Source organism: Solanum pennellii, chromosome 12, assembly GCF_001406875.1.
Source record: "Solanum pennellii chromosome 12, SPENNV200".
Classification (NCBI taxonomy): domain Eukaryota; kingdom Viridiplantae; phylum Streptophyta; class Magnoliopsida; order Solanales; family Solanaceae; genus Solanum; species Solanum pennellii.
In genome coordinates, this window is record NC_028648.1 from 68,792,830 (window position 1) to 68,806,798 (window position 13,969).

The 13,969-nt window shown below is 31.7% G+C and overlaps 1 non-coding gene and 1 pseudogene across 1 annotated transcript; both read left to right on the forward strand.

The window, feature by feature from the left end:
• The first annotated feature begins 395 nt into the window (after nucleotides 1-395).
• LOC114075365 lies at nucleotides 396-13,275 on the forward strand (annotated as a pseudogene).
• A 156-nt stretch (nucleotides 13,276-13,431) lies between these two features.
• LOC114075413 lies at nucleotides 13,432-13,560 on the forward strand. The gene has a single exon (XR_003575864.1). It is a non-coding gene; the product is annotated as a U6atac minor spliceosomal RNA (small nuclear RNA).
• The last annotated feature ends 409 nt before the right edge of the window (nucleotides 13,561-13,969 follow it).

The window sequence follows — 13,969 nt, forward strand, 5'->3', positions numbered from 1 at the left end:
ACTGATGTATGATAATTTTGACCCCTTCTTAGCGTGTTTTATCTCTCAACATAAGAGAAGTAGCATGACTCTTTGGGTTTTAAAAGATCTTAAAGGAGAAAGAAGAATTATGAAATTTCGTGAAAGATGTTGACTTTTGTGGCTTTTGGAAAAGTTTGTGATTAATCTAAGGGATTGTGTTTTTTCAAGGGTTTTGACTCCAATAAAGCACAATAAGAACATGTTTACGCTATTGTTTGGTGTTTCTATATATGTGTTTGCTATTATGTTTTGACAACATATTTTCTGAAATTTCTTTTTATTCATCACAAATAAGTTCTAGTGTACTTTTTTGTTGTTGAGTGGTTAGATGACATTGTGATTTCATGTAGAAATAGTAATACAGTTTGATAAATATGAGCAACAAAGACCAATTTTGTAGCACCCCTAAAGTCTGCTTATTTATAACTTACCTCAGAAAAAAACCAAAAATTGAGACACAATGTGAATAAATTGACAATATTAATATTCTACCTTATGCTCTTATTGTCCAAATTATTTCTTTATTGTCCATAACAGACACATTAAGAAAATCTAGTACCTCTTTAAGGATTGAAAATACTTGTAGACTTCTATCAAGAACTTTGTTTATGACAACGAGGAGTATGGTCGTTTAGATAGCTCAGTAGTGCACAAATTAATTTCCTTCATGGATAATATACTACCTCTCCTTAGTCATCAAAATGTTTAGTCTAAACTTTGTTTAGATATGATGATGGTGTGTAATATTTTCCTCAAATTAACAAGTGGCTTGAATTTTCTACGAATAAGTATTTAAGCCCAAATGTACATTATAGAATCTTTATCCGTCTGGGCATGAACAACCCTATAGCTTTCCAAAAGTTCATTGTAGTAATTCATTGATGATAAAACTTAAGTGCAATGAATGTTGAATATCAAAAGATTGCGTACTAAACTGAACATCTATGAATAGTTTAACCCGTAAAAGTTTGTCTATCCGGGGTGAACACATTAAACAAATAATATTAAATCATTCTTATTTAGAATCATTGAATATATATGGATTTTTTGCTTTTAATCGTTTGCACAAAATCCATATAGATTCAACAATTCCAATCCACAAAAATTTGACATTATTGGTTTTATGTGTGTTGGGTTTTAAAAAGATGTGAATGGAAAATGAAGTGTTGCAACTTGTATGAAAAGTTGTGAATTTTATGAAAAGTTGCGACTTTTATGAAGAGTTGTGACATTTATTGAAAGTGGTGACTTTTATGAAAGGTGACGACCTTTCTGAAAGATTGTGACTTTTCCAAAGGTTTGTGACCTTTTCGGTAAGGTGCAATAAGAACCTTTTCGCACTACCCTTTGTTCTCTATAAATTGAGGGATTTCCTCTCATTTTAATATAGAATTCTTGGACTTTTTATTCAACTACTAAATCTAGTATTCTAAGTATACTTTACTGTTGTTGAGTGGTTCGCTGAGACCGAAGGTTTTGGTATCTATACTCTGGTGATTGAGATCATTTTGCCATTGGAGGTTATATTCCAAATCAAACCTCGGATACTAGAGGGGAATAATTTCTTTAAGGGGACATTGTGAGTTCAGTGGACTTGATCTTTTTTCTATTAAAAATTTTCCAGATTCTGGTAGTGTATTACAAATATTAGATTTGTTAGTTGTTCTATTCTTTTGTTCTTCACTGGTTCATTAAAATTGATAACTTCGTGTTTCCGCAAAGTTTGTTAGAATCAGTAAGATTCTTTAGACACATATTAACAACAATTCTTCTTTAAGAAAAATATTTCGTATATTTTTTTTTAAATCTGTTTCTGATTCTAGTTGTGCTAGTAGTTTTAATTTTCTAGTTGTGAAAATGTTCTTAAACTTTGTTGTCTTACAAAGATGTTCAAAGTCATGTTCTAAGTATGTTCGGAATACAAGATGAACAACAATCTTAAGGGAATTATATACTGTTAGTATTTTTTGTATTCTACTGATTGAGAGAATCTGATCATGGAAGTAGAGGATAAATGCATTACTTCTCCATAATTCGTTGTTTTGTTTAGCATTGTCAAAGTGAGAATGTAACAAAAAAAATTTATGGTATTCCGTTTAAAGATTACCAGGTAACCTTCTTATTAAATTATCTAAGGAGGAAAATAGTTTCTAAGAGTTGTCATCTTTGATTTTTTATTTTTTTTATTATGTGTATCTTTGGAAAAAATCTGTAAATCATATGTTGTGAAATGAATTTTACTTCGCAAATATTGTTGCTTTTGAAATTCTTTAGTTTGCAAAAATGAGAGATGCATATTTTTGTTTGATAAAATAGTATGTCAAAATGTAATAGTTGGAAGACTATTTGATAAGAAAAACATTTCTATGTGATAAAGAATATGTATTATTCTTTTGTAGTGTTGTACTCCTTGAGAAAGGTTAGTGTGTCTGATTTTGTAGACTAAAAAATTTTGTGGTTTTATACTCTGGATAAATTGGACTATGCAATTGGTTTGAAGAATATGAAAAACTTCACATAATAAGTCAGTGTTGTAATTTTGATTTTCTATTAACTTCAATGTAATATAGAAATAAACTGTACAACTTTTTTTGTCCTTATTGTTAGTATTTAAAATACTAAGTGTTTGTCTATTTATGATAGAGGAAAAATACCAGTCACTTAGAATTTGTGATTTTGTGTCTCTATGGAATGAACTTTGACATTGTGTAAACATTGTCAAAGAGAATTGCAGCACTATAATTCTTTCGTAGAATAATGTTTCTAACATTAAAATATGTGGAAAAACTATTTTAAAATACTTGAAAAATATTTTTGAGATCACATTTGAAATGTGGGGGTAATTTGCTTATGATTAGACTTGGTGTCTAATTTAACTTTGGAGCAAAAGATATGAAACTCAATGATATTTTTGTATTATGTTATACCCACAAAATTCTTGGAGTATATTTGTATTGTGGTTGTTGAGTTTCTCTATTACTAGTATATAGTGTGACTAGTATGAATCATCCAAATTACATATATACTTGTTCAAAATAATTGTGTTCTTTTATGGAAAAAAATATCACTGAAAATGTTGTGATTTTTCATGAAAAGATATGTCTATTATAATAAAAGTATTTGCATAGACATGAATATTGGTGAATAGTCATTTGTTATGTTTTAGTAAAAATAACATTTGGATTATATTGTCTTTATTGAACCCAATGAAAATTTGTTCATGGGTAGTTCAACAACAATCATATTGAAAGTTATGGAAATGTCCTTCTGTAAAGGGAATTTGACAATCTAAACAATGTTTGTATCACACAAAATTGTAAGAAATAGGAACAAAATATTAGTGAGGAAAGAGCTACCTCGCGAAGAGTTTTTCACACTCAATGTTTTTATTTGTTCTTACTTTCTTGAGTCAATGTTTGTGACATGAACACTTGGGGCATGCCAATTACAAAACCTTGTAAGGAAAACTGATCAACTTAGAAGTTTTGCCTAACTTTGAGTGCAATAAATAAAAATGTCAAGTTTTTGTGGAATCTAAGTATGTTGAACATTCTTATAAATCTGTTGAAAGGAATTCTGATCCCTTAGAATTGATTTACACTGACATTTGTGATATGAAGTTAACACCATCTCATGGTGGGAAAAGTATTTGTTACTTTTATTTAGAATTGCATTATAAATGACTATGTCTATTTGCTGAATGGTAAGAATGAAGCAATAGAAATGTCTAGACAATGTAATATCGAAGTTTAAAAATCAGTGTGAAAAAATATAAGAAGTGATAAGAATGGAGATTATAAATTTCATTGTGTAGAAATATGTTTGGAAAGTGGAATATCCATCAAACTACTGACATATTCACCTCAATCTAATGAAAAACCGAACGTTGAAAGAAATGATGGATGCATTATTTATATACACAAAACCTGTATGGAGGAACTATCCTTACTGCAAAAGGGAACAACAAAAAGTTTTGTCTTTTTAAAAAGAAAGAGATTTTGTTTGATCATAATACAATCTTTTCCATATGAGAAATGGAAAGGAAGGAAATCCAACTTGAAATATTTCAAAATGTGGGGATATCTAGTCAAAGTCCAAGTTCCTATTCCTAAAAGAATTAAAATAGGACCAATGATTGTGGACTGTAAAATTAAACTTGAATAGTCTAGAGAAGGGTCTAAAAGTCCTAGGAAATGAAAAGGATAATGTACTTAATAAAGAGATTCAGAGGCTTAGTAAATATTAAAGGACATTTACTTCCTTCGAATCTGATTTTGTAACATTTCCTGTGTCTTCTATAGACTCATTCTTTAGAAATATGGTGTCAATAAACAATATTGGAAGTTAATTGATCTTCTGCAAGAAAATAAACGTTTGGGTTCAACGTGAATCTTTAGAAGGAAAATAACAGTTGATGGAACTGTTGAAAAATATAAAGCAAGACTTTGTGTCAAAGGCTTAAGAAAAAAAAACCAAGGTTTTGATCTTGTCAATAAATTTAAACTTGTTAGTAATTAGAATTACATCCATTCGGATGCACAAATTATTATTGTGGTATATGACCTCCAAATTCATCAAATAAATGTGAAAAGAACTTTCTTAAATGTAGAATTCGACGAAGAAATTTACATGGAAAAATTCGAGGGTTTTGTGGTTCCTGGTAAATAAAAGAAAGTGTGTGAACTTGTTAAGTTACATTATAGAAGCACCCAAACAATGACATAATTTGATCAAAACCATGTTGGCAAATGTATTGAAGAATGATGAAAGTGATAAATGTGTACACATTAAAATCATAAGGCCATTGTTTGTTTGTATATTGGTGATATGTTGATCATCAATAGAGACACTAATGACATAAATGCTACTAAACGTATGCTATAAAGCAAGTGGAATGAAAATTATTGGAGTGGCTAATGGGATCTTAGATATAAGAATTCGTAGAGCTCCATAATGTTTAGCATTTTCATGGTTTCATTGCATTTAAAAGGTACTTAACTAGTTCAAATATTTGGATGTCAATATTGTCAAGTCTCCAATAAATGTGAGCTTTGCATTTCAAAAGAGTGAGAACAAAAGTGAGTCACAATTGGATTGTGTTGGAGTTTTGGGAAGCATGATGCATATCATATAGTGTGTGCGATCAGATATAGCATTTGCTATAAACTGAGTCAGTTCACAAGTGATCCCAAATAAATTCATTAGATGACAATAAATAGAGTTTTGGAGTATTTAAAATAATACTTAAAACTATGTCTTGCATTATAACAATATCCAACAATATTGAAAGATATAGTGATGCAAATAGAATCATCAGACGCATGAAGTAAAATTCACGAGTGGATATGTATTTACTATTGGTAGATGAGCAGTCTCTTAGAAATATTTCAAAAGAGACATGTATCGCTAGCTCTACAATGATCTTTGAGTTAGGTGCTCTGGATAAGGTTGGTGAATAAGTTGAAAGACTCCGTAATTTCTTGATAGATATTCTATTTTGGCCCAAACCATTGGCATTAGTAGGCATACACTTTCACAATCAAGATGCAATAGGTAGGGCATGGAGCATGACGTATAACGAAAAGTCTCTTAATATACGACATGGACATGATATCGTTAGAAAATTACTCTCTAGTGGAATTATCAGAATTGACTATGTAAAGTCAAAGGATAATGTGTCGGATCCACTTACAAAAAGGCCTAACTAGAGAGGAAATTAAAAGATCATCTAAGGGAATGAATTTACGGCTTAGGACAAGTCATCATGGCGGTAACTCTATCTAGCAGCGTGGAGATCCCAAGAGCTAGATTGAAGGAGAAAAATAAAGTTGTGAGTGACGGTTCGACATTGTCAACAAACTCAATCCATTCTCTTGATGAAGACAATGCTCAGGGACAAGGATACAACATTAAGGCTTGTTAATGAGTTAATAAAGCTTAATGGTTTTAATGATTTGCTAAGTTTGACAGAGTTGACCAAATAGTGTATCTACGCGATAACACGGTAAGGAATCACCTATGTGAGTGTGAAGTGTAAGCTGCTTCAAAGAAGATGATTGTCAAAAGCCCATCTCTCTATACACTCATGAAACCAGGAGGTGTTCATGGATAAAACGAACACAATCGTAAGAACCATCAACGGTAAAGGGTTAATTGTGTGACATATGGTTGTCTAGGTATACACCAAAGTTCGACGGTTCAAAGATATCGCATCTACCGATTGAACGAGTATATTCGACATATGTTCACTACGGAAAGTCCAAGGGCAAACCTACTTATCCAGATGCAATTAATTCTTGCTTGTAAAGTACACATACTTGTTCGTTTCTCTATCTTCGAGTCATTCCCCATTCATGCGGGGGATTGTTGGGTTTTAAAAAGGCATGAATGGAAAATAAAGTGTTGCGACTTTTATGAAAAGTTGTGACTTTTATGAAAAATTGCGACTTTTATGAAAAGTTGTGACTTTTATGGAAAGTTGTGACTTTTATGAAAGGTGACGACCTTTCTGAAAGATTATGACTTTTTCAAAGGTTTATGACCTTTCTGGTAAGAACAATAAGAACTGTTTCGCACTACTCTTTGTTTTCTATAAATTGAGGGATTTCTTCTCATTTTAATATAGAATTCATGGACTTCTTCTTCAACTACTAAATCTAGTATTCTATATGTATTTTATTGCTGTTGAGTGGTTCGCTGACACCGGAGTTTTTGGTATCTATACTCTGGTGATTAAGATCATTTTACCCTGGGAGGTCATGTTCCAAATAAAACCTCGGGTACTAGAGGGGAATAATTTCCTTAAGGGGACACTGTGAGTTCAGTGGACTTGATCTTTTTCCTATTAAAAATTTTCTAGATTCTTGTACGTGTTTTACAAATTTTAGATTTGTTAATTAATTTCAGTTGTTCTATTCTTTTGTTCTTCACTTGTTCATTAACATTGGTACTTCGTGTTTCTGCAAAGTTTGTTGGAATTAGTAAGATTCTTTAGACACATATTAACAACAATTCTTCTTTAAGAAAAATATTTCGTATTTTTTTTAAATCTGATTCTGATTCTAGTTTCGCTACTAGTTTTAATTTTCTAGTTGCGAAAATGTTCTTAAACTTTGTTGTCTTACAAAGATGTTCAAAGTTTTGTTCTATGTATATTTGGAATACAAGATGAAAAACAATGTGTTCATCCCGGATTAGTAAACTTTAGTGTTAAACTCTTCAAATATGTTCAATTTAGTACGCATTCTTCTAATGTTCATCAAATATTTCAACGAAGCATGTTCATCAAATATTGCACTTGCAAGATAAAGGGTTTGTCATGATGCTCACACAAATAAGCAGTTTTGTAACATATATTCACACGCAAATCCTCCACTTATATTCACAAGAAATTCAAAAAGCTTATTAATTACGTGAAAATAAATAAAATCATCATCACATATGAACATAAAGTTTGACTAAACTTTTTAATGATAGAGCAACTAAGGAGAGACAGAACATTATTTATTAAAAAATAAATTTTTGCATTGTCAAGATTAATAATGACTGCATTCGGGGGATCGGTATTCACTCGAAATTGATACATGCTTCGTTGAAATTGTTGCTCCATATGTTTGACATTTCACTATTTTTGGGGTTTTAATAATCCAAAAATATTGTTTAGGGACTTTTCATCTTTGAACACAAAAATCTGATCTCTACTGTGTTAAAGTAGATGAAATGAATAAAAATATAGAGAAACATCTTTTGGCCACCGTTCCTTGTGCTAATGAGTTAATATTGTCATCCTAGTTCATCAAGGTCAATTATCAGTCAAAAATGCCTCCAAGTCTTTTTATGTTGATTCAGAATAAAGCTCCTTCTTTTGTACCTATCAACTTGATTGTTTGGTGGGGGTAATAATTTTATTAATTAACTTGATTAATTTGATTCTATTCCCTTGTATTCACGCATATAGTTTTAGTTTAGTACTTGAGGTAAAATATTAGTTCCTTTTATTTGTCTAAGCTATACAGTGTTACAAGGATGGGAAATCAGTACTGGTTTAGTTTGTTGGAATTAATGCATCAATGTTTAGTATACCGAAATAGTGTCTTAGTTTTTCAAGAAGACTTTTCTGAATTTTGTAGTACATGTATCTAGTAAATTGTGATATATGTATTTAGCTATTTGTGCAAGACTTTTTATTTTATATTTTGAGTAGTATAAATAGTGATGTAGTTGATAATTATAATCATCTCAAGTGGCCTTAAGTAGCCTATAATAAACTTGAGCATTCTCTAAAGAAATTATTCTCCTTCTATATTTCCTAGAAATTGGTACTAGAGCTGGTTTTCGTTCTTAATCTGGGGTTAGGTGAAGAAAAAAATATGCATCCAAAACAAATGAAGGTGCTTATTCTTCAGTTGTTCTTACTCCATTTTTTGATGGAACTGATTTTGATTACTGAAAGATAAGAATGAGAACACATTTGAATGCTGAAGGTTTGTGGATTATTGTTGCAAATGGCTTTGAAGAGCCAGACAACAATGGTGATCTTACAACAGCAGACATGAAAATCTTGAGGCTAAGTATCGTCAAGATGAAAAAGCCTTGAGAAAAATCCAAATGGGAGTCTCCAGAGCATATTTTGCAAAAATTGCTACTTGTGAGACTGCAAAGGAAGCTTGAGATTTTTTGGAAACTGAGGTGTATGGTGACGAAAAGGTACGCCCTATAAATCTTCAAACTCTTAGAAGAGAGTTTCAAAATTTAAAGATGATAGAATCTGAAAAAATTGATGAATATTGCCCAAGAGTCATGAATATTGTTAATGAAATTAGAAATCATAGTCATACAATTTCTGACCAACAAGTTGTGGAAAAGATTCAAATTAGCGTCACAGAAAAGTATGAGTACATCGTTGCTATCACTAAGGAGATGAAAGATATTTCTAAGCTTTCCATCAAATAGCTAGTTGGATCATTTCGTGCACACGAGAATCGAAGATTTTTTTCGTGAAGATCAAACCAGAGAGACGACTTTCTAGTCTAAAACAAATGAGAATACTCAAAATTTCTCAAAAAATTATCAGAAGAAGAATCACAAGACAAAAAAGAAGCAAGATCATGATGATTCTTCCAAGAAGGTTGAAGAAAAAGGTGAGAAAAACTCTAGTCTTTTTTGTAAAGTTTGCAAAAAGACTAATCACAATACAGAAAAATGTTGGCACAAAGGCAAGCCCCAATGTAACTTTTGTAAAAAGTTTGGCCACGTTGAAAAGGATAGATGGCACAAGAAACGGGAGCAAGCAAATTTTTGTGAAAAATAGGACGAAGAAAGGGAAGAAAACCTATTCTTTGCTTCTAAATCTGATGCATCAACAAAAAGCAATGAATGGTATGTTGATAGTGATTGTAGTAACCACATGACTGGAGATGAAAAGGCTTTCATATCAATTAATAATAGCATCACTACTAATGTGAAGATGGGGAATGGAGCCTTAATTGATGCGAAAGGTAAATGTACTATTTCGATCAACATGAAAGGAAGCGGTAAGCAAATTCATGATATTTTTTATGTTTCTGACTTAAAAGAAAATTTGCTTAGTGTTGGTCAACTCATGGAAAAAAGTTATTCTCTTGTGTTTAGAGATAATTATTGCAGGATTTATGATAAAATTGAGCCAAATCAAGTCATTGTTGAAGTAAACATGATAAAAAGAAACTTCCCTTTGCAATTTCACTACAATGCATTAAAAAATGAAATTGTAGATGATTCATAGATTTGTCACAAAAGAATTTGTCCCTTGAATTTTCATGGTTTAAAGATTCTCAAGTAAAATGACATGGTGCAAAGCCTTCCTGAGATACATAATGAGGTGGATACATGTGAAAGTTGTATAATGGGAAAGTAACACAGGAAGTCTTTTCCAAAAATGGTGTCTTGGAGAGCAAGTGTACTTTTAAAAACTAATTCATACCGACATTTGTGGACCAATGAAGACTCCATCTCTTGGAAGTCAAAGGTATTTTCTAATATTTATTGATGATTTATCAAGAATGACTTGGGTTTATTTCTTGAAAGAAAAGTCAGAAGCATTTACTACATTCAAGAAATTTAAAGCCCTTGCTGAAGCGTCAAAACCATTCGCAGTGATCAAGGAGGTGAGTACACAAGTCGAGAATTTGAAGAATATTGCAAAAATGAAGGCATTCAGAAGGAACTTACATCAGGGTATACTCCTCAACAAAATGGTGGATCTGAAAGAAGAAATAGAACAATTGTTGAAATGGCTAGAACTATGATGAAAGAGAAAGGGCTGCCAAAATATTTTTGGGAAGAAGCAGTGCATACAGCAGTTCACATCCTTAAAAGGTGTCCAACAAAGGAACTAAAGGACAAGACACCAATTGAAGCTTGGAGTGCAATTAAACCTTCTATAAGTCATTTTTAAATTTTAGGGTGTATTTGTTATACTCATGTACCTGCTGAGAAAAGAACAAAATTGGATGAAAAAGGTAAAAAATGTGTCTTTATTAGTTATAGTGATATGACAAAAGGATATAGGCTTCTCGATGTCAAAACTAACCAACTTGTTGTTAGTAGAGATTTCATTTTTGATTGAAAAACAATATGGAATTGGGAGGATAAAAAGATAGAGAATACTACTATCGTATCTTCAAATCAAGAAGAGGATGCGAAAGATGAAGATGTCTTTCAAGGGGAGAAATCCTAGATTCAGATGATGAAGAACCGCCTCCAAGAGGAACAAAAATGTTGAGTCACATTTATCACAGATGTAATTTTGCCGGTGTTGAGCCATAAAATTATGAAGAAGCAATAAAGCATAATGTTTGGAAGAAAGCCATGGAAGAAAAATTCGAATTATTGAAAAAAAATAATACTTGGAAGCTTGTGGCTATTCCTAGAGAAAGAGAAGTTGTAAGTCTAAAATGGATTTACAAAATCAAACTCGATCAGGAAGGAGATATTCAAAAGCACAAAGCAAGGTTGGTTGCTAGAGGCTTCACGCAAAAACCAGGTATTGATTTTTATGAAACTTTCTTTCCAGTTGCTCGTCTTGAGACAATTAAAACTGTAATTGATGTTGTTGCACAAAAGAAATGGAAGATATTTCAACTTGATGTTAAATCAGCATTTCTGAATGGAAAACTTGATGAAGAGATTTATGTTGAGAAACCTCAAGGATTTTTGTTTTAAGGGGGAGAAGAAAATGTGTGCAGGCTAAAAAAATCTCTTTACGGGCTGAAGCATGCTCCAAGAGCCTGGTACAATGATATTGATACGTACTTTCTGAAAAATAATTTACAGAGAAGTAAAAGTAAAGTCACTTTATACGTGAAGAAAGAACATGACAACATTATCATTGTTTGTCTCTATGTGGATGATTTGGTCTTTACAGAAAATGATGTAAAGATGATGCAAAATTTCAAACAAGATATGATGCAAGCTTATGAAATGAGTGATCTTGGGTTGCTAAATTATTTCTTGGGCATCGAAGTTTCTCAAGTTAAAGAAGGAATCTTTATTTCTCAAAAGAAGTATACTAAAAGTATTCTTCAAAAATTCAAAATGATGGATTGCATGTTTGTGGCCATACCATTAAAAGCAAATGAGAAGTCTAGAAAAGATGATGGAGAAAAGAAAGTTAATAACTCACTTTATAGGAGTTTGATTGAAAGTTTGCTATATCTTACTTCAACAAGACCAGATATTATGTTTGCTGCTAGCTTATTATCCAGATTCATACAAGAACCAAGCTAAATGCATTTTTGAGCTGCAAAGCGTGTTCTATGCTACTTTCAAGGAATAATTGATTATGGGATAATGTAAAAATTTGGTGGAGATTTGAACTTAATTGGTTATTCTGATAATGATTGGGCTGGAAGTATAGATGACATGAAGAGTACTTTTGGTTATGTTTTCTTATTTGGATCAAGTATTTGTTCTTGGTTAAAAAAAAAACAGAGTGTTGTTGCTCAATCCACTGCCGAAGCAGAATATGTTTCAGCATCTAAGGCTGCTTCTCAAGCTATTTGGCTCAGGAGAATATTTGAAGACATTGGTCAAAAACAAAAAAAAAAGGATTGTTCTGTATTGTGATAACAAATCAGCAATTGCAATTGCCAAGAATCCAGTCATCCATGTAAGATCAAAGCATATTACCATCAAGTATCATTTTATTTGAGAAGCACAAGAGAAAGGCGAAACTTAGTTGCATTATTGTCAGACAGGAGAACAACTTGCTTAAATCTTCACCAAAGCACTTCGTAGAGAAAAATTTTGCTATCTTTGAGAACGCATTGGAGTTATCATGCAACTGCATTAAGGGGAGTGTTGAATTAATGCATCAATGTTTAGTCTTCCGAAATTGTCTCTTAGTTTTCCAAGAATTCTCTTTAGAATTTTATAGTACATGTATCTAGTAAATTGTGATACATGTATTTAGTTATTTGTTCAAGACTTTTTATTTTCTGTTTTGAGTAGTATAAATAGTGATATAGTTGTTGATTGTAATAATCTCAAGTGCCTTAAGTAACCTATAATAAACTTGATCATTCTCTAAAGATATTATTTTCCTTTCATATTACCTACATGTAAGCCCTGTAAATCAATGCACTTACCTTTATTGTTCCTCATTCTTCTGTTTAGGTGATTTCCTATTTGATGTTAGAAGAGGTCCTCACTAACACTGGAACGCAGATGGTTGACAAAAAGTTCTTGAATTTCAAAACTTTCCTTCCCCTACACAACCTCTTAAGGTCGACTCATAATTTGAAAAACCTAATGATATTACCAGATTTGTCGGTATCTATTCAATTGACAATATCTTTATGTCAAATATATATTGATCCCTTACAGCCTCAACGACATCAATTTCTTTACTATAGTGGTTAAGCTTACCACCTAAGCTCATTGATCCTTGTTTTGTATATGTAGTACCATGCTTCTTTTTAACGCAAAAACATGGATTTGTTGGTAGATAAGTACCTCTCATTTGAACAAAACATTTTCAAAGTTTCCTTATAAAATTTAAAGAATGACAAGGTTATGTCACTTTGTAGTCATACGGGCAGTTTTGATGCAATAAACCTCCATCAGTTCTTGTAGTTCTTACTTGAGCATACGATAAATCTGGAGAAACTTGTTATAATACCAGAGCATAAAGATTGCAATGGTTGTTCTACTAATACCTCAAATCTACTGAAGCATTTGTTAGCTTTTCCAACAAGTGCAATTATTTCCTTCTGACCTATTGGTCAAAATGTTTTCTATTCCTAGTTTGTTAATCTTATTTTTGTTAAAGTTATTTTTGTTTTAATGAGGATAACTATCTGTAAAAAATAAATTAGATTCCATGCATTAATTAGAACAAAAAACAGTTGATCGTCTCTTAACTTATGGTTTGTACTTGTAAAAAGGCGAGCTAGTTTGCATCTCCCTCTAAGAGGATGTAATCAACCTTTGGAATTTACCTGTTACCACACATAAATTTAAGGCATTCCAACTCAGTGGGACATGCAAAGAATGTGGTCTAGTTGATTGTACATTTTCTCCTTTAGCAAGAAGTCCCTTTATCTAGCTTTGGATACAGAATAATCTTTTGTAGATGTGCTACCCCCAAATGAGCTCCAATACAGGCAAATAATCAATTAGGCTCCAATGTGGATAACAAAATATCCAAAAAAAAAAAGTTTGTTTTTTATGAAATTAAGTTATGTCGTGCAAGGCAGGTGCTTGAAGTATTGAGATACAAATTAAGAAAAGATGATTAATCTTAACAGTAACATATTTATGTATCATCATATATTACATTTAGTTTGCGAAACATTATACAGAGAGCTCGCTAGAAAGGCAACAACATATCACAGTCTTGTTTAATTTTAAATGCTAAGCCTGGTGTTGTGGAAGTAGCACCACAAACTTCTTGTTCGACGGTCCACTT